The following is a 24,974-nucleotide window of genomic DNA, read 5'->3' on the forward strand; positions in this document are numbered from 1 at the left end:
CTTTAGCTTTTCAAAAGCCTCCAATTGTTTTTGTCAAAACAATCGGCTCTTTTATGTCTGCCTTTGTTAATCTTTGCAAAGGTTTTGCAATTACTGAAAACCCACAAATCCACTGACGACAATAACCAACCATTCCTAGAAACACCCTGATCTGTCTTTGTGTTGTCGGTGGTTGTATTGCTCGAATCATTTTTATTCTCTCAATTGTCACTTGTCTGATTCCCTTTGCAATTCTGTGACCAAGGTATTTAACCTCTTGTTTGCAAAACTGTAGTTTTGCAGGTGACACTTTATGTCCCTCATCTGCTAATCGATTCAAAAGTGTAATGGTGTCAGTTACACAATTTTCTCTTGTTTTTCCTGCAATCAGGAGGTCATCTATGTACTGGACCAATGTTGACTCTCCAGGTAATTTTAAATCTTCCAGGGATTTCTTTAACAACTGATTAAATATAGATGGACTCTCAGTTTACCCTTGAGGAATACGACACCATGCTAATATGCGATCCTGGAACCGGAACGCAAAAATTTGTTGGCTATCTGGATGCAGTGGAACCGTAAAGAAGGCATTACATAGGTCAATGACCGTGTACCATTCTGCATCATGTGGAATCTGATATAAAATTACTGCTGGGTTTGGTACAACTGGACAGCAAGGAACAATTATCTTATTAACCTTTCTCAGGTCTGAAACTATTCTGTACGTTCCGTTTGGCTTTTTAATTCCCATAATCAGTGAATTACATGGGCTGCTTACAATTTCTCTCAAAACACCTTGCCTAATGAATTTTTCAATCACAGGAATTACACCCTCAATAGTTTCAGGTTTCATTTTGTACTGGGGAATGTTTGGAAAATCTATTCCCTGTCTCACAGTAATTTTCACTGGGTCTACATGTTTCATTAAACCAATTTCTTCACCAGTTAGATCCCAAATTTTCGGATTTACTGTCTCTTTCAATTCCTCAGGTAAGTTATTTTTTATCAAAAGCAGGGAACATTTTATTTTCTTCGTCAAGCATTACCAGTGTCAATTTATACAGACCATCTTCTTCTAAAGTTTGAAGCTCAATACCTTCCGGTGAGCAATACATTTTGCAATTCATCTTGCATAGCAGATCAAGTCCTAGAAGATTAACAGGACTGCTGTTACAAACAACAAATCTGTGCTTGTCTTTGTAATTTTCAATTTCTAAATCAACTGACTTTGTTAAGTTTGTTTTGATCTGCTGATTTGCTACACCAACTACCTGGATGGATTCACCCGAGAGAGGAAGATTTTCAATTTCTACTGATCTAACAGTAGAACGGGTAGCACCAGTGTCCACAAGAAAAGTGATATCTTTATCATTCACTTTACCATTTACAAATGGACCCGACTGATCTACCTCAAGAGTGGCTCCAAGCACACACTCTTCTTCCTCGCTCAGGCACCGTCATGAGAAATCCTCTGAGTCACTGCTCTCATTTTCTTTTAGCCAAAATTGCTGAGAGACATTTGACACATTTACTTTTTGTGATCTTTTTACCTGTTCAGCTCCGCAGAAACCCGTCTCTGGACTGTATCTCTGTGTATTCATGCAATTTGGCAAGGGTGGCTGTGGAATTTGGTTCTGCTGATTCAATTGGTTCTGCTGATTTGCTAACTGTCGCTGTAGCTGTTGCTGCTGACTTATTTAATTTAACTGTCGCTGTAGCTGTTGCTGCTGATTTATCTCACTCTGCATCTGTGGATTTAATGATGAATTTTTTTAATTTCTGGGCGGATTTTTACACTCACGCTTCCAGTGTCCAATTTCGCCGCAATTAAAACAAGGCAGCTTTTGTTTTAGCTCTTCAATATTTATATTAAATGTTGGCTTATTTGTAAAGTTCCCTTTGAACTTTCCTGGATTCTGCTGAAAATGTTTATTTTCTAAGGTTGCTATCTGCTGTTCAGCTAACTTCACTTGTGCCCACATTGCCTTTTCCTTGAGTTTCTTTTGTTTTGCATCTAACTCATCACTGCAGTATTTTGCCTTTCTCAGGATGTCATCAACTGAAAGTGATTGCCAACCGACAATTCCGTTTCTAATCATTTCCCCAATCTCAGGTCTCAAGCCATAAACAAATCTGTAAATGAAGTGGCTCATGTCACTTTCACTTAATTTTTCATAGCCACTGTATTGTTTAAATACCAGGAGTAACCTTTTATAAAAGGAATGAACTGATTCTTTTGGTTTTTGATTCGTCCTGTCTATTTTAACCCAATCTACTTCTTTAGCAGGAATCTTGTCTTTCAGCCAGACAATTACTTTATCATAGAAGTCCATGACAATGTCTGAAGGAGCACCTGTTACTTTATGTCGAGGCGGTTCCTCTTTGGGCCAACTAAAAGAAATCTTACATTCTGTCCGAAGATCTGACGGGACAACAATGTCAAAGAAACCATCAAGATCAATCCACAGAACTTTTGAGACTTTAATGAATCTGTCAACCTGACGATACCATTCCACCGGCTTTTCTCTCAGCCGAGGAAAATCATTTGTAAAGAGTAGAATATCCTGTCTTGTCCATGGAACATGAACATAACCCCCACTAGCTATTTCCCTCATAGGAAATTCACCAAAGACTTCCCCTCTTTCTCTCTTTTCTTCTTCTCTTTTTTTTGTCCATTTAACTCTCCATTTACTTAAATCACCTAATCTTTTTAGAAGCACAATTAATTCTTTTATATGGGTTATTCTGCCTGTGGTATATAGGTTCTCTATATTTTTCTCAGAGAAATCCACTCTGTAATGCTTTTGCAATTGTTTCTGGCGAGTCAAATCTATTTCCAATTCAGCAGCCACCTCTTCAAATTGTTCATATTTATTTTTAGTTTTCCACTGAATGCTCTTGCAAATGAATAACAATTCATCATCCTGATATTGCTTTAAACAGTCAGTACCAATTGTGCCAATATCTAATTCTTCTAAATCTGCTTTTAATTTTGCAACATCAAGTTGTTTAGATTCAGGAACTTGTTGAGGAATCTGTGTTAAATCTGTTTTATTTATGGAACCAGAATCTGATTCTGCAGCCGATGGTGTGAAATTTGACAAACTTTGATTTAAAGTTAAATTTGGCATTGTTTTATCTTTATGCATTTCTGTTAACTCAGAATAAAAATTTTCAGCCACTTTTTGAATTTCTGCATTTAAAGGATTTGTTACAACAGAATGTCTATTTTCACTCTGATCAAAAACTGGTACAACAGGTCCAATTGTAACTGGAACTGTCACTGCTTCCATGCCTTTTGTTAACTGTTGAACTAATTCTCCCTTTGCTTTTAAATATTCTGAAATATTTGGTATATCTCCAGGTAACTCTGTTTTTTTATCATTTTTCAGGAAATTATTTCTCGAATTCGAACTTTCTTTTGGAGTATTTGTTTTACTTCTCGATCTCGCTCTTTCGGGTAATCTCATAAATCTGAGCGAATCTTCAATCTCCCTAGGTGCACTAGGAGAAATTCCTGAAAGACTCCTTGGGGTAGAATGTGAACAACCTGGCTGATAAGGTGGAGGACTATTTAAAATATCCTCTAAAACTGCATCATCTAATTTTTGATCAAGATGACCTTTTTTCTGGGAATTCTTTTGACCTGATGTTTCTATAACCATTTCTAAAACCAGATACAATCCTTCATACATATCTCCTTTCCTCCAACAACGCACTTTATCCTGGTGGGTTTCCCTATCTATGCCTCTCGGTGTTCCCCAATTTTCTCGCTCAAGTTCCATCATTTCAACTTCCCATTCAACTAAAGCCTCAAATTGAGTGGGTCCAGGTCTTGGTGAAAGAGCCATCATTTTATCTCTCAAGTTTCTTAAAACTTTAACATTAAACGATCCATCCTCTGGCCAGGCTAAAAACCATAATCTTTGGTATAAAGCATCCAATTTTCAAACCAGAGAACAGTATGATAACCATATTCTCCTTCCATATATGCTGCGGGTGTCTTGTACTTATGAAGTAATTTTCCACCATGCGCTTCAATTTTCTTGTCAGGATTGAATACATTTTTAATTTTCTGAAACCATGAAGGCTTCTTTTCTTCTTAATACAAATAACTCATGTTTTTAAACTATTCCGTTCAATTTAGTAAAGATCGTAAATATTTCCTGTTGTTCCGCTACTCTGACCAATCCGTGCGCGAAATTCACCAACAAGCCAATCAGGTTAAGCCACGTCACTACCTTGCTCAACCAATGAGAATCCTGTTTTCAGAAATGACCAATCAGCTAACAGCTCGTTTTGGTCACGTGAACCAATCAGCGCGCTCGCTGTGACGTATGTCGACCAATCGCAGCGCGAACCCTGTGACGTATACTGCCGCTGCAGCAAAGCTGCGCGTGTCAGTGTCACTCCGTAAACTCACCCCTCCTTTACAAAATATTTTCACAGCGCCATTTTAAAACAATCCTTTTCAATGGATTTCAGTTAATAATTACAGAAAAACAAACCGTTTGTCCTCTCGACTAAATAAAGTGATAGTTTTACCAGACATTCAAGATTCCACTCTGGTGAAATAGACAACGCTATTTTCACAAAAACAGTTTTACACTTTCATACGGAAAACCTATTCATGCATACATGAAATCTTCGGTAGGACTTTAACCAACCAATAGAAATCCAGAAACGCCAGTAAGAATAGACGACTCTACCTTATCCTTCACACAAGCTCGGAAAAATCCTACTACTCTTTTCGCAACGAGTTTTAAAACGAGCTCCTAGTCCCTATACTCAGGACTACAATTTCATAGGCAAACCTCACTATTCATGCAACCTGTCATACCTAAAAATCCCTAAACTTGTGTTGTACGTCCACAACACTTAGTGATATTTCAGTACCAATAATTTGAAACAGAACAAATGAACTGTGTAACTTCACCTGTCACACTCCTCTACCGGCACATAGGATTTTTCTCACTGCTGGAAAAACCTTTCGACAACAAATAACAACTAGACAAAACTTAACATGTGTTAAACATGTATCCTATGTAATTACCTTGTAACATGTCAGTTACCATAGTAACCGAACTCTGCTACCAAAGATTTGATCCAGCAGGCCAAAGGAAATTCAGTCTCATATGAACAACTCTACACCATGATACTCACCATAATTCATAAATCTAACACTAGGCCCATAAATGACTGAGACATGAATTGACCAACTGAATCATATGACCTAATCAGAAACACTTTATATACATTTAATTAAGTCAGAATCATAGGCAATGGATTAACTAGTGGTAACTCAAGGAAACAAACAAGTCCAGCTTGTCATTTCAAAATCTATTTTATTAACTTTATTTTAAAGCAAAATGCATTTTTAAAGCTTAAATTCTTTTATTAGCAATTTTTATTAAGCAAAATTATTTATTAGAAAGGCACATTTGACTGTCAGCTCAAATCAAAATCAGCATGAGAAGTGCTCAAACATTTGAAAATGTTTCCCTAGACCCTATTTCCCTATCATAACTAAAGAAAAACCTAAAGGGAAAAAGTAAAGTTCGATGAATCTTACGTGAGTCAAAAGTCCGACAGCATCTCTGGAGCACAGGAATGAGCCAACAATGCTCTTTCCAAGGGGGGCAATTTTTATACCTTTTTCCTATCTAAAACTAACTAAAAGAATACAAATACCCGAGCGACACGAAGCACGATTGGTCGAGAAATGTCACTCGATGAAGTCATTTGCCTTTCGCATAGCAAAAATCATGTTCCTCAAGAGCGGCATTGTTCATTGACTAAGTGTGTCACAGGCTCTTCCGAGACTCGCAACATTAAGCAAAATCATCCGTTGCTTCCTCCGTTAAAGCCTTTCCGCCGCTACACATCCTGTCCTTGGCAATGAAAGTTTTATCAATGTTCATTTCAATGCTCCGCACAGCCTTGCTTTTACGAGCGTCTTTCAAAGAATTATTGAAGAAAATATTTTCCTTTTCATACGCTGCTGTGCAAGGCCCAACTTTGACAGGACTTCGGACATCCATTTTAGAAATAGGCTACAGGCCTCTTTTAACACGACTCTAGTATGCAAGGAAACACAAGACATCAATTAATTCCAGAAATGATAATTATTCTGTTACCCACCCCCTTTGCTAATGTTAACCCATTAGTCTATGTTACCTAGCTTTGCATACAAAAGACCAACATAGAACAGTCACATAAAAAGACACGACATAAACAAAAGCACATAAAAGAATGCACATGCTATTATTTGAAACAAACAAAAGACAAGGTAAATATATTATTTGAAACAAAACGACAAACACAACAAGAGCACATATAATTAAACCCAAATATTCGTGTAGGTGCACATTATTCTAGGTTGAATTAGTACAAAAACATGCAACACTCATTAGTGAATTAAAAATTATGGGAGTTTTAAATCAGCGTACTTAATTCTAAACTTATTTCTAAAGTCTGCTTCATCACTACCTTAGACGAATTTAGCAGAAAAATGTTTCAGGATCATTGCCCTCCATAAACTCAAATTGGGGAGCACCTTTGAACTTGTAAAAGCCTGGGCAGAAGAGGACTTGTTCGAGCAGAAAACAATATTTTCAGCCCGTAACTTTTCTCCTATGACTGAGTATATTCTGAATATTGCCTTTATGTCATGGAGAAATCATTCCTCAAGGTGTTAGAGGTATAGTTTGAACTTCATTTAGCAAGTCCCCATGGCAAATGAGAAACGTGGTGAAAATCCTTTCCCATCCTCTTAAGCCTCCTCAAGAAAGCCAATAGCACCACAACACGAGACCCACAAAAAGAAAGAGTTAAAAAAGAATTATATTTTACTTTTGACCTAAAAAAATATGCACCAATTTGTCAAAGTAAGGCACAAAAGAAAAGCAAAAGAATAAGCGAGATGTACAAATATTACACAAACCTGTGATCTGAGCTATCCTTAATTGTGTCTAGGGCGTTGATGCTCTCCAGACTTCCAGAATCCACAAGGCCCCAAATCCTTGGATTTGTTAATCTATCGCGTACTGCTTCTTCATTTTCAAGAGTCTTTTCCTTTTGTTCAAGAATCTTATTGTGAACTCTTCATCACATATTGCACGCTGTTTAATGCTCCATTGCCTGCCAGCTACACATACATATGCCACGCCAATGTTTCATAACCTTATCGATGCTCAGTCTATTAGTGGACATTATATTTTCAAATGCTCATTGCCCACATTGGGTGTTCGTGTTATGGGAGACTGAAGAGACAATACAGCCTCAAACCACAACAAATATTATTTAATAATTAGCCCATCACATCTCTGAATTCAAATTGTTGTGGTAATAGGCTGAACAGACAGACATTGCAAAGCACAGCAAATACTGAAAAAGAGAAAAGAAAGCCACAAAGAAAAGTAGACATGGCAAAGAACGAATAAGTACATATTGTCTAATATCATTAAAAAAAGTAATGTAATAGAGTTAGAATGAACAAAAAAGAGGACACTGAAACACTGCAGGATTTTGAAATTGTAAAGTGTGATCGATTACATACCATTTAAAGGAGAAAGCATAGGGAACACATTGAGCAATAAGTCGACCTGACCTATGCGCACAAAAGAATATTTTTTTTAAGTTCTAAAGAAAACGTTATTAAGAATATTAGAGGTGTCAATATGCAATACATAAAAGCACTTCACATGTTTACAAAATATGACCATTACATTCAATTTACATGAATTGGACTAAGTGATAAAATGAGAAAAAGCATATCGTAAAATGCAATAATATCTTCATTGGAGTATAAAAGTTTTTGGGAACATTTGAGGGAGTCAAGGAGGTTTAGGAACTTCCTGCTGAGATCATTTGAAGCTTCGTTTAGCACCTGCATCAATATTATTTGTAACGGGTGACCACGAGTTAAATCGTTTGGTCGCCAATTGTAAGGGGTAAACAAAGGAAGTATCCAACCCACGATTTTGGAAGACAGCATACCACAGGCCTTATAAGAGATTTTTGTAAAGTCCTTCCAGTTGATGGTAATCTGCTGAAAAGCAACTGCTAGCAACAAATCAAGAATTTTAACATCAAGCGTGACATTTTCCCAAATAGATGAGAAACTTCCTAAAAATATATGAATAAAGGCGAAAGAACATTTAGTACCAAATATTAAATTAACTTGTTTCCAGAAATTGTGTACACATGGACAAGATAATAACATGTGAAATAAATCTGCATTCGAGGACGAGCACGTCCAACAAGTGTCTGATAGGGTTGAAATCCTTTTACTTAAAGCAGTCGGTGTTAGTAGAAGCCTATTATATACAAAAAACAATATTTGCATAGTATTCGCTACCCCTCAAAAGAATATTTTAAACTACACTAAAACAGTATTTGTGCAGTGCCCTGCAACATGCGTGTGTTTGTCAACAATCATTATCAATACTCATGCTCATACTTGCTATAGGGGTGTAGATTTGCTTAAGATGGCTGACTCTTATTAGCGCTCCACTAGTTCCAGCCATCTCCTGTGCAGTTCATTTCATCAGCGGAAATCTTACCCATATATGGCTATATACTGCTGGATGAGAACATCCTGGACATTCCTAGAATGTTTGACTACTGAGAGAAAACTCGGCATAGGTCTAGATGGCCATGGTGTTTGAGGGCCGAACCTTGATCGACTGCTAAAGGCCTGGCGGTGGAATTCTGGTCTAGACAGCTGGGAATGGTGCCCAGGGTTTTTTTTTACTCTTATACAGAGATGTCAGTGGGAGGAGTCATGAGGCGACACTGGACCTAGAAAGAAACAACAAGCCATCTAGCAGGTACAGCTTTGGAATTCTAACCTCTGCAAAAAACAGAATATGGAGCGACATTGCTAGGTGAAAAAGTGGCTTTATGGGAAAAACATGATCTTCAGCCATCCACATATCCTGATCCTTCCTTACTTTTTTATGGCAGTAATGTAGGTCCTTCACAACACTGCAAGAGAGAGGGTTGCAGCAAAATCATGGCATTTCTTTTATACCATAAAAGAATGTCACAGATATAGTCTTTTTGGACACCCACTCATGCCAACAGCATAGTCAACCCTCCATAATCCATGGGGCACACCTCAAAGACCAGTTGAGAGACCTTTATGAACTAGGCCACCACAGTGGATACAGGCACAATTGTTGTTCTTCCTCACTGACTGCTGCTAGATATTTGCCTCTACACATATAGGGGATGCTTCATTCAAGGCCTGTCAAAACAACGCCAAGTCTATTAGTTTGCTCCACCCAACATTTATCAACTGATATCATACTGGATGAGGGCGCGATTAGACTATTTAAAGCATTCATCAATAGTTAACCTCCTACTATCACCTCTTAGTCCCCAGACAGGTTTAGCAATTCTGCTTAGTCATCACAAGTGACCTCAAGCAGGTCTACACCAAGCTCCCTGGCATTTCATAATGTCTAAAGAGAAATTGCACAGGCAACACCTGTTTTCAGAGATGATATCCAGGATTTAAAGAATACTTCAGCTGTGAACCCACCCAGCGACATGACATAGATTACAAGGAACACACTCATGTGAGAAGTAACCTAATTAAAATAATCATTAGTTCTGTCCAAGAGGACACAACGTCGACGACAGCACCGGTCAAGCCAATGCAAACTCACTTGGTCTAATTTCAACCTAAACTGAATGCAACAAACAGAAGAATGCCTGTGCTGTAAGACCAGATGGAACTTTCAGGCTGCTGTCCAAAACTGGGCCAAGAAATAGGGAATCTGCATAAGAAATTTAATGAAATGGAGGACTGCAGTAGACACAATAATGTATAATTTATGGGGGTGCCAGAAGACATTAAGTATGGCAGCAAGTTTACTTTTCTGGTGTCCTTCATCCTAGATCTCTCTAATTTGGCATTTGAACCTCCTCACGAATTTCAAAAAGTCTACAGGTTCCACCCTATAAATGCAAAAGCACTTAAGTCTCAAAGACCTATCATTTTCTGTTTCCTATGGTACCTACACTCCAGACAGACACTGTCTTCTGTTAATTGGTCTCCTGCTATTTCATTTTCACAAAATCTTAGTCTCTGCTTTGACTGTGTGCATGAAACTTCTTTAAAACTACTGACTGCTGACCACTGAACCAACTGAAATGGGACATCAGTACAGGCTCCTAGAGCCAGCTACAATGCAAATGCCCACTGATAGGAAAAATAGAGAATTCCATGAACCTGAGCTTTTTTGAAGAAGCTGGGTACAACTGAGATTGTGAAACTACAGCAGCAGGCACAAGACCAGAATACGATGTCTGACACCTCTATGACTATAGTGTTCTGTGATATCCCTTCATTAGATCATGAAACCTTGGAGAGAAATAGAGACTTGAATTCATAACAAGATAATGGGCCAACAGAAGGTCTGTTGCAAATCAATGATAAATCTAGATACCTCTGGAAATCATTATGGCATTCTTGGTCTACTTTATATTTTTCTTTGCTCTCTCCTTGATAGGATGTACTGTATGATAGGCTTTCTAATGCTTCTTAGACTTTGTGCTCTTGGTAATATTGACTTGATGGTAACGTAGAGTGCTCTTCTGATCACTACAAATGTATGGAACCTGTGAACACCTTGCCACTCCCACACCACCAGCACAAGAATTGTTTTCCATCCACTTTAAATGTGGTAGACAAAGATTTTAGAACTTATCCTGGGAATAAGGAAGTGTGCAGTTGGTTACATTAGCAGGTCCTTTAGCTCGGCATATTTATTCCCTTGCATATTCATCAATAACCATAACCTTCTGAGTTGTGATATGATGTCCACCATTCAACTGTGGCCCTTGGAGTTCAGGCTACTGATCGCCACAATATATGACCATGAGGTATTATGCAGAATGGCTGATGTGGGAGCTAAAACTGCTTATTTATAATTTAGTTTTCAATGTATTGGACGATACCCTGTTCCTTAGTTTCCCCCACACCTGAGAGTTAATGGGTTACCCTAAATCCTATACCATTCACACATCGATTTACACCTTTATATCCACTAGCCCATGCCCACCCACCCCTACCCTGCTATCTGTCTTTGACACTACTTTCCCTTGGTATACAAGGGGCTTTTTAGCATGGCCAGTTTAGGGTATTGCAGAAGCATAGCTCACACCCGCCCGAACACCCACCCTCCACTTTGGAAGTGAAATCAGACAATAGACCCAATATTAGGTCACTCTGGTCATACAGAAAAAGGTAATGCTAATGACAGAACCATTCTAGGAGAAGTTATGTGTAATTACAGACTCTTGGACCCTTTGTGCCACACGCATCTCTTTGACACAAATTTGACCTTTGTGTCATGTGTACATGGCACATGCACTAGAATTGCTTACTTGCTGACATATGTTCCATTCTCCCACTACTTTCTCAATGTTTGATACTGGAGGGTGGGTTTTCAGAACATACCCCAATTATGATGGAACTCGATATAGGCCATTTAGCCCTGCAGTGCATATGATGGAGCTGAAATTTTACTGGATAAAGACCACAAGGAGAAAAAAGCTTCTCTGAAAAACGATCTCAGGAGGGTTATTAGCAAGAACAAAGGATCAGTACAATGTACACACATTTTATGGGCACCTAGTAATGCCACAAATAGAGGGTAGCTGAGGAGAGACACCACTTTGCCCAAGTACATATCAAAGGATGGGCAAGTTGCTCTGAAAACAATGTTGAGGCCTTACTACTCAATTGCTGCTCAATACCCAACAAATCCAACACCTGAAATATTGAGAACATTTGAAAGGAAGAAATATGATCTCAATACTCTTTCAATATCCAAGAAGGAATATGCGGTTAACCACTTAATATCACGAAACACCATCTCTGTTTCAGTGACTACTGCTAGAGACACTCTTTTCAGATTGAGAAGGTTGGCAAAACCCGCCTTTTGAGACACATATATGGACAGCCTTCCTGTGCATGTTTCACCACTGCATCTTTCCCATTTTAAGTGATGCCTAAACTCAGCTGGCCCACCGCATGGATCAATAGTTAGAATCAGACTTAACATTTCCTAAAACGTTATCAATTTGTCATCAGTATACACTGTCGCAAGGTTCTAGCCCTAACTTCTATATTTTCTGTTAACAATAACTGAAACAGTGTATCCCATTCAAGACCTCAGACAATTCACCTCATGATTTGTGATGCTTCACAATACCACAATCTAATGAAATAAATACTATACTGATAATTATCAATTGCTTAATCCTGTGGGGCAAGTTGCATGAGGTGGTAAGCATTTTTATGTAATTTAATATCTTAAACCCAAATATTAGCTTAATTAACATTTAAAACATGTACATAAATGGTATTCTCTTACCCCAACTTGCCTATTCCAATTAAGTATTCATTTGAGATAGAGAAAGAGTTGCAGTCTTTATTATAAATCACTGTTCCTTTATAAAAATATGGGGGTTGTGGAAATGACTTAACTTGTTTCATGCTAGAAATCTGGGGGCAGATTTATGAGGCCGTTGCGCCTCTTTGCGCCGCAATTGTGTCACTTTATTTGACGCAACTGCGGCGCAAACAATGCACCCTATTTACAACGTGACGCATCTAGGAGATGCGTCACGTTGTAAAGCACTGCGCCATAAGGAGGCGTTCCTGCGCAGGGGGGTGTTCCTGCGCAGAAACGCCTCCTGAAAGTGGCTGAGTGAAATCTATGAGATTTCACTCAGTCACTTTCAGGGCAATGCTGCGTCAAAACCCTGCGCCTCCTTGAAGCAGGCGTAGGTCTTGACGCAGCATTGTGTAGATGGGGCACCCCCCGAGCCTTGCTGGAGCTGCGTCGCGCTTGCGACGCAACTCCAGCAATGCGCCACATTTCCGGCACAGATGCGTCACACATCTGTGCCGTTTTTGCACCATGGATGGCGGAGCTGTGGCGCACTGTGGCGCACGTTAACTGGCGCATCCCTGGGGATGCGCCAGTTAACATAAATCTGCCCCCTGGTGTGTAAATATCACGAGCAAGACAATGGAATCACACTGAAAATCGTTCGGTTCAAAGTATTGATGTAAGCATCAATGAACACCACCAAAATAAACTGTCATTGAAAGTACATATAATCCTTTAATTCCAGGGATCTGAATTTTTTTTGGGGTTAAGGCTAAAGTAGAAGGAGATTAGGGTGTGTGGCAGACAGGAGTTTGATGTCTTCCTTACAGAAGAAACTCACTTACCTTCAAAAGATATTCCCAGGCCAAGGGTGTAATAGAAATGCAACAGCCCTCTGTCCAGCTGAGGGTAAACAAAAAGTACAAAATAATCATATCCTTCAAAGAGTGTCTTTTAAAAACGCAATCACATTGTGAAGAGTATAAAGGACAATGTGATATGCACACATCAAAAAAGCAACTAACAAACTATTGCAGTTACTAAAAATTGATTCCCCAATAAAGGATGAACCTCAACTGTGAAATGGTGCCGTCTCCACACACAAAATATTTCTGCAGCAGCATTGTTTATTTAATATGGTCCTGATGAAAGCCTGTACATTTTATGACCAATTAGGCTAAAACAGGTCGACCGACCTTGCCAATAAATAAACAATGCTGCTGCAAACGTGAGAAAAATATAGAAAAACCAATAAATATTGTGATACCAAACCAGTAATCCAATGTTTAGCTCAGTACTACTGGAACTTATCCAGATCGGTGGATAAGTAGACCCACCTCTACCTGGTAACAACTCAGGGAAGGGGGCCCGATGATGATGGTGATGGTGGGCCACAAGGTCAAGCTTCATTCTTCAGCCATGATGGAAAGTTGAGTTGCGACAGTAACGGGGTCCAGTTGAGTGTCAAAGGTCTTTTGAGTGGGTGATGTTGCTGGTGGCAGCAGGAGGCATGGTGAAATCTTAGATGATAGTGAAAATGTCCTTGTTACTGCTAGCGTTGATGCAATCTGCTAGAGCTGGGCGTTTTGTGTTCCATATCTGCGAGTGGTAGCATATTAGGGCTGATTTGAAAATGGATTCATTTGTCGTGTATTGACTTATTCTCCAGTTGCGCTCTAGTTGCTTGCAGTAGAGTTTTGCAAGCAGGCCTGTGGAGGTCCAACCACTTGGTGCTAGATTTCTCCAAATCTCAGGAGACAGGCAGTTGCCATCTGTACCTTTCTGCCGCCTCTGGCCAGGCCAGATGAGGAAGGTGGTACAAGGAAGATGTCAGAAGCTGGAAAGCCTGATGTTTTGCACTGAATCAAGATACACTATCAAGTATACAAATAGGCTGGGACAGGGAAGGTGGAGCTCAAGAATCCTTCAAATCCACATTTCCCCACCTTGCCACCTACTGGGGTTGGAGAAGCAAATGGCTAACACTCCCCCACCCAAGTCATTCACATGGTTGGAAAAGGTGGAATCAGAGGTGGTGTATGGAACATTGTTTCACCTTCTCCTACAGACCCACGCCTAAAGCAGAACTGGCATTTTTGGTATTGGTGTGGAGTGGCATTCTGGCCTTCTGTGGGGATATTGCTGGATACACAAGTGACATCCCCAAATGTGTGCAGTGGGCCTCTCTTCTCCAGGTTCATGAAAGACTGAGTGGGGATGGTAATGGTCAGTAGCATAGCCTCACTCATTGACTTTTGGGAGTACTCACATGGGCACAAATCACACATGGAACATTTCTACCAGGTAGAATGTCTAGCATGCAAAATCGGACCTAAATCTATACTTCCACTGAATATGACCATGCTCTCTTACCCACTACAGCCTTGCAAAGTGTTTTACCCCTGCTTTTCACAGGAGTAGATTTGTATACATTTCTAAGGTAGGAAATGACTTGCAATGGGTATGCGACTACCTACAAACTTTTAAGTATGCATGTATTTTCTTGCACCAACAGAAAGGCTTTCCCAGAAACTCCCATTTCAGCACACTTTTCCATTTATGAAAGAGCAAAATTTACTATCCCTGTAGATTTTCCCTGGTCATAAATGTGCTTTGCAAATGTATAATTTTGCCAATTCTGAGTGGGTAATTCGCAAATGTTCTTTTTATTCACAACCTGTGGCATCAGACAAACTAAGACAACATAACTGTGCAAAAACCATTCTGACTAAAGATCGCACCGTATTGCAGAACTCCCTTTGTATCTGGCCTCACCGGCATGCGGCAAACATTAAGCAAAAGAGTCAGGGGAATATTTACAAGTCCCTATCAACATCACAGTGTCACTTTCAATGACGTTGTGGTGGCGATAGGGGCTTCGCCTTATTTACAAGGCAGCGTTAAGCTACGTAACCTACCTTAACGCTGCCTTGTAAATAAAGCCACCTTTCACGTTATGCTTATCGTGAAAGAGGAAAGCAATGGGTGTTGCTGTGGGCGTTCCACCGCAATACCCATTGATTCTGACTCTGCCTCCTATTTACATGGGAGGCGTAAATAGGAGGCCACACCAGAACTAAGACCTGGTCTTACCTTGGCGCAACGAGGAGAAATGTTTCATTTCTCCTCGTTTTTGCTGTTTTCATGTGTGCTGCATTGTGCAGCACACATGAAAATAGCAAATGGCCAATGATTGTTTATGTACCCGAAGATCCCGCTTCCTGCACCTAAACAATCATTTTTTAATGCCGTTTTGCAACTTCTGTGTGTGCTGCATTAAGCAGCACAGATAGAAGTTACAAAGCGGCATTTAAAGATTGTTTATGTGCAGGAAGGTCGCCCTGAAGCCATGAAGGCTAACGCCTCACTCCGCCACTTCCCTTGTACATATGCCCCTCAGTGTGATATAACTACATACATTACATATTAATTTATGCAATTCTAAGCACTTTACATTCGAACTATTGTTTTATCCAAATGGACGTCCTTAATTAACTGCAGAAGGATGAAGGGCTGAGTGAGCACCGCTGGAGATCATGCCCTATGCACAGGGGGAGCAGTGCAAGATCAGACAACTGATCCCTCCTCCTGCTTTATAACATAGCATAACAGAACGTGTATTTGTAAAGCACACGTTCATCCAAGGGGATCTTGGTGTTGAAAACAGGTTTATTGTTACTCAACTCAATAATGCTCATCGACTTCAGAAAGATGAAAGGCTGAGTGGACCCGTCAGGATTTATACCTGCAACAGTGAGGTCCAACACAGGCCCCTGCAGCGGACGCATTAGCCCAGTGAGCCACCAGACCCAGCATAATTATGCGGCACACAACAATTCGGTTACTTAGTCGGCTGAATTATTATAACAATTTACCACCTAAATCTCATGCAGCCGAAATGAGAGGCAAAGGTATACAGGAGAGCCATGCTCACTAACGGAAGGAATGTATCATGAACGGAAGACGTATCGATGCCCAAGGAAACAGAAGAAAGCATTTGTTTGAACTGTACAAAGCAGATCGATTGGTTTCTCCTGAGAGAACAGGCCGCCATTGTGCGCTGCGGGGCAGGTAGACAACGCAGCAGCCGCCTCCTTACATCACCTCACCACAGAAGACGTGATTAACAGAGCAGTCATGTCTGAACTGAGAGCTACTGGATGAACCTGGCGCTTTCAAACAAAGTCATCATTCTGCCCAGCAGTTTTAACTGCTATGATGAAGAGAGCGCCCAAACCATGATTGACGGGGAGACAGGGGCGCTCTGCTGGAAAGTAAAGCCATTAAAAATAACGAGCAATCTGCAACTTCCCTCTTTTTATTAACTCGCTGTGAGGGACAACCGCGTACTTTGTGTTTGAACAGTCGCCACTTCCGTTACAGATGGCTCAACATGTCAAGCACCTTCTTGACGTTTTTTTGGGAAAGCTCACTGTATTTTTTTGGCACCGTTTTTGTTTCTGGAATACTTTGTCAAACAATTACTCCCTTGGAACCATCGTGAGGAGGGTGCTGGTAGGGCTGGGTATTTTTTTTTTACTGAAATGAAGCACATTGTCTTCAAAAACACCTAAATAATCTGGTACACACCAAATTCTTGGACATTTTGGACATATTTCGATCACCTCCTATGTTCTTTTTCAATATTCGCCACACACGCAGCCCCGCCCCTCCAGAACTCCAAGGCCTTATTTACAAGCCCCTTGCGCCACCAGTGTGTCACTTTTTCCCCATATTAACCCCTTCCATGCTGATGACGGCCGGGAACCGTCATGGCACACAGTGCTCGTGTGCTGATGACGGCTCCCGGCCGTCATGACCGCAGCCGCGATCGGAATGTGCCGCACAGGCGCAGAATCGCGGCCGCGCCCAAGGGGTTAAAAGTGGCGCACTTGTGGAGCAAGGGGCTTGTAAATAAGCCTCCCAATGCTTAAGTAACTGAAGGTGAATCACAGGCGCCCAAGAGACTTGCGCTGCCCTGTGTTACCCCAGATTTACCAAGCAAGTCAGGGCCCTGTAAGGGGAATAGCTTCGCTTGATCACCTGACTTAAGGATTGCACTGCCCTTGCGTCACACTGCTAGAGGCAAGGGCAGCGCAATCCTCTGACAAATCTTGGCCCTAATCTCGAAGGGTCATAGGGAAGCCCTTCACTAATAAAGGATCTCTGTTTGACAATGCCCAACAAGGAACTGGCTCAGGTAAGAGAAAGACCCTGATTTTGAAAACCCTTCTAACACGCCACGACAACCAGAAACAATAAGCCATGGTCAGTCCATGAGCTTTCCTTGGTTTAGTCTAATGCTATGGCAGCCGCTCAAAGAGAAAATCCAATCAAATAAGAATGGTAAACATTATTTCAGGAATCTCAGATGATTAAATAAAACCAGCCAAAAGGATAACACCCTGATGGCTACTTCAAATGAGAATGCATAACTCAGAGCACCCTTAGATAACATTAAAGATAGACTTTTACAAAGATGCTTGCTGTGTTTGATATTGTGTTCCTTTTGACTGCGTGGTTTTGACTCTATGGCCTGCTATTTTTGTTTGTTCCATTTTTGTAACAGTTCTCTCATGTAATGTAACTGGTTCTATTGTACAGTGCTCTGACACCTTTGGGTAAAGTCTGCGCTTTATAAAAATGCATTAAATAAATAAATAAATAAAAGGTGAGTTCCAGTGTCTTAAGCTCAAGTTATGTGTCACCACAATGAGATGGTAGAGACCAGAGCTCCCAATTAATAAAGATGTGGCAAAGTTAGATTGACCAAGAGTTCCAAATCAGTATACAGTCAAAATATCGAGTTTTTAATATCGATTTACATTAATATCCAATTACAAATATAGAATGGGCACAATATCGAATGGACAGAATATAGACTACAAAAATATTGAATAGAATAGCATTAATATCGAATTAAAAATATAGAATGGACAGAATATCGAATGGACACAATATAGACTACAAAAATATAGAATGGACAGAATATAGAAAACAAAAATATAGAATGGACAGAATATAGACAACAAAAATATAGAATGGACAGAATATAGACAACAAAAATATCGAATTTGAGGTAAGTAAGTTAATATTGATTTTTTAATAATATCTAATTTTTTAAAGTATTTTTTATGTTAGTATATGTGTGAAAAGTGTATATTTATTTTCAAATTTATTTTAATTAATTAATTTTATGGTATTTTATTTTTGAGTAATATAATTCTGTAGCGGGTTGTGGGTTTATAGTGGAATAGGGTGGGAAGTAATTTAATTATAATAATTACATATGTTAATTTATTTATTGGTATTTATTTTGAATTAATTGTTAATTAAAATGTTTAATTGGTAATTAAATAAAATATAATTGGTAATTTAATTTAATTAATTGGTTAATTGATAATTATGCTTTTGCTCATTGCTCTTGGGACAATCACTGGCCATACCTGCTGTTCTTTCCTAGTTCCGACCGTGCTGCCCTGTCTTGCGAGTCCTCCCGCTGCCGCTTTTCCTACACTTGCGGCTGCCGAGCGGAGGACTCGCTTTCCCAGCATCCTTTGCGGCGGCGCACCCTGACCTCGTCATCACAGCGCCCGGAGGTGCTTTAAAGTCCCTGTAGTCCCCGCGTAGCGGGAACGCGTGCGGGACACGCCGGGCTAAGCCCGGGCAAAGGTTGGGCCCTCTGTGGCCCTCCGAGGCCAGAGGAGGCTGGGCCGGGCCATCTCCCTTGACTTTGGACTTTTAACTTACAACATATGGACTATTTACTGTATACCATGGTATATCTATTTTGAAGGTATCTGTTTGCTAGTCCTTTGTGCATACCATCGTCCTGCCAAATACATAAATACTATTTACAATATGACCACAAAAGGGGTACTCAAAACCATTATCTCCCAGGGTGGATCGCTTAAGGGGACAATAGATCACTATTTAACGCGGGCAACATCTGCCATAGAACGCGAAATAGTGAGGACTGAACAACGCTTATCCTTAGAAACTATACCCAATAAACGATCTTCCTTGGGGCTAATTGAACCTGCTCAAACTCCACCAGCATCAGGGGATGTAAACGAGCCCATTAATATCCATGGCACCCCCATAGAATGGGAACATGGACCAATTAGGGCTGCTAGCTGTGAGCCAACTAGGAGAAATACAAGTGCTGAACACGGTGTGCAAATATTATCAGATGAGAGTCATATGGGTACTTTTCCTATTTTATTAATTAAAGATAACATGCAGTCTATTGCATCCGGACAGGCTCCATCCACCAAAAGGAAGCTAAAGGGCGCCAAGCAAAGTAGGAGATTGGCGAAACTAGCAAACTTGCATCTAAGTCCCCCAAAGGTTATTAGCAGTGCACCCAAAACTGTGAAGTATCACCCAGGACTGCAAGCGCCCATATTAACCCCACCATTAGATCTACTGGGACAAATTGAACATTTAGTGAGATCTTTAATTTTACCACTAGTAGAAAGAGTAAAGAGAATAGGAGAAAAGGTGGGGAACATAGAGGAAGTAACAAAGGCAAATGCTGTACTCATTAAGAAACTGGTAGGAAATAAGCAACCTCATAATTCCCCTGAAATTACTGTGGCCAAAATAGATGGGGCTGTGAAAACTACCTTAACTCAACCTACAGGTCCCCAAATGCCATCTTCTAATACACAGGACCCAAAACCAGATAAAGGTCAAATTCTATCAAAGACTGCCGTTCCTAAAGTAGGGCAGATTAATAAAAGTACAGATCTAGATGGGATAGGCACCAATCATGGCATGGTAAACAGAAGTACTATTCGTATTGACTTACTGCCAGAGGCTGCGCCCTTTGGGGGTGCCCGAGCTTCAAATTGGGAAAACTGAAGGACAACAAGAATTAAAAAACAAAGTAGCCTTCTGGCTAAGTAAAAATAGACCGCTTCCTCCTAACATCGATGGGAGAATTTTAAATGTCAGTAGGGTGGGGTGGATAGGACATATGACTAAGGATATAGCAGGAGGCCTGGTCATAGTAAATTTTAGGGATAAGCACGTAATCCCTTACCTCCGAAGCTGGCAACCACACATAGGAGATGGTTGCATAGTAACATGGGAATTATGTGATTTTTACCCTAGAGCACCATACATGTGCTCTGTAAGACCACAAACAGAAAACATCCATTTTGTGGGCAGTAGAGGCTTTGCCACAAACACCTATAATTTACCCACATTCAATCGGTTTGATTTATTTTCAGGCCTTGAATCGGTGGATCGACTTTGCAGAGATATCCCTGCCGCTACTATGAAACATACCCAACAGGATAGTGAGAGAGATAAGGCAGATATGGAGGAATCGATACCCTGTGAAGGGATGGCTGATTTAAATTTTGCATTCCCTTTCCCTGATTTAAATCATGTAGATCCTGTGCCCTTAGAGAGCCCTACTAACAAAGAGGGGGAATGCACTAAGAATAACTGTAATATCGAACTAGCGATGGTGGAAGACTGTGGAACACCTGGTAGTCTGGATGAAAAAAATGAAATGGGTGATGTGCCCATGGCAGACTCCCTAGTTGGTGGTACTGTGTCTACGACTCTAATTAGCACTACCAAAAAGAAGGAAACATGTAGCCTTATGTTTTGGAACGTGGCAGGCTTAAAAACGAAAATCAAAACCCCTATTTGGGAAACGATTGTAAATGGATATGATATTATGGGCCTTGAGGAAACCTGGTTAACTGTGTCAGGGTCCGACGTGTGCCTACCCAATGTTGAATTCATGAACTACATCTCCCAGAATCCCTGCGGACGCAAGGAGTGGGAGAGGCCATATAACCAGGAAATGCGCTGGGTGCGGTGCACGTGATTTTGTCTTCTGGAACATTGAGTACACGGAGGTCTTGGTTCTCCGTGTTTTGTCTTGGTTAAATAGTGAGGAACAATACCTTTTGTCGAAGGAAACTCCGTGGCTGCGGGATTACGTTTGCTGAAGTTTGCCGTTGTACAGAGAAAAGGCAGAACTCTGTGTTATTTGTGTTGAGGGAGTCTCTGGTGATTTTTCCTTCCGTGTCGGATTTCTGGAGTGGTGGCCGCGTCGAGGAGAGAGACGCAGGATTTGCCCCCTCTCTCGTCGGAACGTGTGTTACCCGATTCGAGAGACGCCGGATTGCACCCTCTCGCTGTGGAGTGTGTGGGAGTCGGTATCGAGAGACGCTGGATTGCACCCTCTCGGCTGGTTGTTCGTTCGGCGGATACAAGGGCTTTGAGCGGACATGGGAGACGCAGGATTGCACCCTCTCGTGATCGGAGCCCCTTTTTTGTCTCCTGAGAATAACCTTGGGTTAGTTACTGGTACGGAAGACGCAGGATTGCACCCTTCTGTGACCAGAGTTGCAAGAGAGGGAACCTCAACTTCTGTCTCTGGTAAGAGAATCTCGTTCCTCATGATTTCTTTTGTAATGAATTGCTGTTTCCAGTTATAGACGTTGGAAAGATACTGTGTTAATTCGAAACACTGCTGAAGGGTTTACTATTTGGGTGTAGATACCATCAGGATCCTCGAACCAGAAATTTTTGCACTTGAACCATTTACTTTGTTTTTTCTAATTCTTGTTTCTCAGTCGGAAAATAACCTATCCTGTTGGTTAGACTGTCAGAAAATCAGGGGTGAGACCGTATGGTATGTAGAAGTGACCTAGGGGTTTTTCTAGGAACCAGTAAGGGAGAATAGGACTAATAAGTGTTTTTGTACCTTTAGGAATCTTTTTCCATGCACGAGAGAAGACATCTCATCATATGATTTCGGTTAAAAGAAGGGGTTAAAGTCTGAGACTTATCAGGTAGGGGTTGAGTCTATAGAGCTATAAGGTAGAGAAGGGTGAGGGCCTTGTACTAATATATGCTACTTTGTTCTTACCGGCATCCCTTCTTCAGCGGTTCCCGCCCCAGCGTTTTTTCCCTCACCTGCTTACCACCGTGCTCTGTAAGTGATAAGATTCAGAGTGCGGGGAAAGCTGGAGGTGGACCCCTATTAGCATCACCCTGATCCAGAGGAGCTGTTGGACCGTGACAGAATCACGTGCCCACGAAATAACTCCTCCTGAACACGGCGTAGGTATGGCCACCATGGATGATGTATTGGCGGCCCTAGTGCAGCAGGAGCTGGCCACTTCCAGAGCGGAGACCGCAGCATTAAAGGAACAGGTTGATAGGCAGGCCAGAAACCCTTTCAATGCTTCAGCAGGTGCTCAACAGATTCAGGTTACGGTTCCAACGCCTATTCCGTTAGCCAGCCCAGAAAGATACTCTGGAGACCCTCTCACCATACAAGCGTTTTTAACACAGGTCTCCTTGCATTTCTCTTGCCGTCCCGCATCATTCCCATCTAATCTGTCTAGGGTAGCGTTTGCCCTTTCCTATTTGACGGGCGATGCGGCTAATTGGGCCGGCCCATTGGTCAGGAACGACGATCCTCTTCTGTCGGACTGGACTGCCTTTAAGAGGGAGTTCGAACGTGTATTCGATAGAAGGGCCATGACGCTTAGTGCGGATCGTGACCTACTTGAGTTGCGACAGGGTAGGAAAGACTTGGTGTCGTATATGACCTCTTTTAACAGGTTGGTGGCAGAGACTGCATGGCCGGAAGAAAAGAGAATGGCTCTGTACTATCAGGGCCTTTCCGAGGAGTTTAAAGATGTATTAGCGCAAATCGACCCACAGCCCACCACCTGTACGGCTTTGATAAACTTAACTTTGAGACTAGATCATCAGCTCTCTGACCGTACAGGAGATAGGAGAAGAGGCAATCGTTCTCCTGGGGGGTTGGGTAGGGTCGAGCCTGCTACCCCTAGTGAGAAGAGTGGTTCAACTGAACCTATGGAAGTAGGGGCCGTAAGGGCGCCTTTGTCGAGGGCTGAGCGAGAAACCCGTCGGTCCCAAGGCCTTTGTATGTATTGCGGCAAAAAGGGGCATTATGTATAGGACTGTACCACGAAACCTAAGAGATCACGTCCTTTTGTTGCTAGAAAGAATTTTTCCCTTCCGGCGGTACAAAATAGTACAGAGGTGGAGGCCATTACGTCCCTTCCGGACCCTGAAGGAGCGGGATGGCAGTTGCCGTCTCTAGCAGGGGCGTGTTCGGCGCACACTGAGTCACACATAGTCCTCTCTATGATCTTGCAAGTGAGAGGTGAACAACACTCGGTTCATAGTATGCTTGATTCCGGGGCCACCGGCAACTTCATTGATGAAGGGTTGGTGCGCCATCTGGGTCTGGAGAGGGTTTCTATTCTGAAGCCTGAAAGGGTATTGGCAGTAGACGGCACCCCGCTGAAATCTGGTCCGATCACAGAACAGATGGAAATGGTTGAGCTGCAGCTTCCGGGGGAGCCATTGGATCATGTGGAAAACATTGTTTTGAACATCATAGAAGCTCCTCAGTATGAGGTCATTTTGGGGATGCCCTGGCTAGGGTTCCACAATCCTACCATGGACTGGAAACTCAAGACCATTCGGTTCCTTTCGGATGAGTGCCAGAGGTTTTTCATTTGAGGGAGGCGGACAAACATCTACTGGCCTTGGCGCGAGTGTTCCAAGTGGCCACGGCTGCCGAAAAGGATGTGATATTGCCAGCAGCTTATGAGGAGTATAGCGAGGTATTCAGTGAGATCAAGGCGGCAACGTTACCACCCCACCGAGAATACGACTGCCGCATTGATCTCATTGACGGCAAGTGATACCCTCGTGAAGGGTGTACGCACTATCGGAGCCAGAGACGAAGCACCTGCAGGAGTATTTGAAACAATTCTGTGCCATGGGGTTCATCCGTCCATCTAGGTTCCCTGCAGCTTCGCCTCTGTTTTTTACAGCGAAAGCTAATGGTGAATTGCGCACCTGCATAGACTATCGTCTGCTGAATAAACAGATGGTGAGAAACCGTTACCCTCTTCCACTCATCCCCGTTTTATTGGATCAAGTACGAGAGGCCAACATCTACACCCGGTTGGATCTCTGAGGGGCATCCCATCTGGTGAGGATTCGTAGCGGCGATGAGTGGAAAACGGCTTTCAAAACAAGGTATGGCCTTTATGAATACTTGGTCATGCCGTTCAGGCTGTGTAATGCCCCGGCGGCATTCCAGTACTTCTTAAATGATGTTTTGAAGGACTATATAGACCAGTTTGTCACAGTGTATATCGATGACATTCTGGTCTACTCAGCATCAATTCCACAACATGCCAGTCACGTCATCTTAGTCCTGAAGAGGTTGTTGGAAAACCGCCTTTACGGTAAACTCAGTAAGTGTGAGTTTGGGGTGTCAGAGGTGGAGTTCTTGGGGGTCATCTTGAGTCCCTGGGGGTTTCGGATGGCAGAAAGGAAGGTGGAGGCGGTACAGCAGTGGCCAGTTCCCAAAAGCGTGAAGGAAGTACAGGGCTTTCTAGGCTTTGCTAACTTTTATAGGAGGTTCATAGGCCAGTTCTCCTTGGTAGCCTCTCCGATCACTCGGTTGTTGAGAAAAGGAGTCCCTTTCGAGTGGACTCCGGAAGCAACAGAGGCTTTTGAACTGTTGGAGACATTGTTCAGTACAGCTCCTATACTACGACA

This window comes from Lissotriton vulgaris, chromosome 1_1 (assembly GCF_964263255.1).
Source record: "Lissotriton vulgaris chromosome 1_1, aLisVul1.2, whole genome shotgun sequence".
NCBI classification, from domain to species: Eukaryota; Metazoa; Chordata; class Amphibia; order Caudata; family Salamandridae; genus Lissotriton; species Lissotriton vulgaris.